A 1,762-nucleotide genomic window follows, 5' to 3' on the forward strand; every position below is an offset into this window, starting at 1 on the left:
AAAAAAAAAAAAAAAAACAACAAAAAAAAAACCCTGCAATTGAAAACAATCTCACTAAAAAGCCACCCAAGCTAGAAACAATTCTTTCCAGAAACTTATTAATAAATTGCCTTACATTTGTCTGCCTTTTCTTTTGTAAAGGTAGGCAGAGCTTGGAGATAGGATGAGGTGGAGAGGGTGAGGAGAGACAGAACTCCTGGAGGAGCTAATTAAAACATTTGCTACCTCCCTTCCTTTTGGTTTTTGTTTGAAGATGCAGGTTCTGTTTGTAATGATGTGGCACTCAAAGTTGGAGTTGTGGTTGCTGGGTGCCCAAGCAGCACAGGAAAGTATATCTTCTTTGGAATGGAACTGAATTAGGAGGGAGGATAGGGAGAGACCCAGTCTAGTGTCTGCTATTTGAGAATTCAGATTCTCCAGGGATAATTTTGAAGGACAAACCAAGCACAAAGAAAGAAAATGAAAATGTTAACCCTAAGAAAATTCAACTAACACAAGCAACTTGACACTGACAAGAAGCCAGTGCCCGACTTTCTGCTGTTATCTACTCTGCCACTGCCTGCCATTAGCCCTGGTGGATGAAACTTCCAGTTCTGACCTGTCAATGGCCACTTCACAGTTCAGCTCTCCTTCCTACCGGAGTGGGCCCTACTACCCAAGCCACATCTGGAGCTCCTGCAGTAGAAGACGTTGTAGGCGGAAGCACAGGGTTGCTCTTGCTGGCTTCTCACCACCACTACCACTGCCCCCTCGTGTTTCCTTGTACAGGCAGATGTCTTCACCACTGGCTAGCTCCGAGGATCCTTTTCCAGGAGGAGGTTGGGAAAGAGTGGGAAGAGTCCAGCAGTGAGTTAGAAACACACGCAGACTCCTTTTCCAGCTCTCAGCACAGGTGAACAGCCAGAGGAGACAGCTAAGTTGCTGCCTGGGTCACACAGGCTGGTCAGCGCTGCTGCTGGAGGTCGGGGAGGCCTTATGGGGAGGCACAGCTCCGCCCCTCGGGGCAGGGGAGTCAGGAACGCACACTATCCATCCCCATACCACTGAGGGAATTCCACAGAGGCTGACACACTACCCTAGGTGTTTTGCCCCTAGGCAAGTTGGGGGAGTTCTTTGGGAACGTGAACCCCAGGAATAAGTGACCTACTGACTGTCAAATGGTGGGTGTTGGGGCATGCGGGGGGGGGGGACGACACGGAGACCCTGCAGCTGGCTGCCCATCAGGCTCTAGGCCTCATGGGCCCTCGACACCTTTTGGAGGGGGACCCAGAAGGGCTGGAACAGATCTGGCCCCAGAAGTGTGCTCTCTCCCCCACCCCAGGACCCATGTCCTGGGAGTTCGCCAGAAAAAAAAAAAAAAAAAAAACCCAGGCTAGTCCTCACTCGCAGGAAATTCTACCCGCTATTTTGGACACATTCCTCTAGGTCATAAGAACGTGGGGGAAGGGAAGGAGTTTCGGAGCCCCCAGAGTCCAAACTAACCGATTCCACTCCCTGACCCATCTTTTACCCCGGCCCCATGGGAGGCAGGGTCTCACTGCTCCGGGGCTCCAAACCTCCCGAGAGGGCCGCGGGGCCCCTGCGTCTCCTCCTGACCCTCAGGAAGGCGGGGGCTGAGGTGCTGCCCACAGAGAACTCGCACTTTTTCGATGCGCGATTCGGAAACACGCCGGGTCTGATGCCATTCCGCGAATTATGTAACCAGGGACACCGCTCCCGGGCCAAACAAACGCGGCTCTGTGTGCAGCGGCGGCCCCGGGGG

At 52.7% G+C, this 1,762-nt stretch overlaps 1 protein-coding gene across 1 annotated transcript in view; it reads right to left on the reverse strand.

Moving 5' to 3' along the window:
- Nucleotides 1-1,762, reverse strand: part of Ctdsp2 (CTD small phosphatase 2) — a 23,802-nt gene that overhangs the window by 21,232 nt on the left and 808 nt on the right. The gene's annotated exons all lie outside the window — the stretch shown is intronic.

Source organism: Fukomys damarensis, unplaced genomic scaffold (genome assembly GCF_012274545.1).
Source record: "Fukomys damarensis isolate Sample0158 unplaced genomic scaffold, DMR_v1.0_HiC HiC_scaffold_15, whole genome shotgun sequence".
NCBI lineage: Eukaryota > Metazoa > Chordata > Mammalia > Rodentia > Bathyergidae > Fukomys > Fukomys damarensis.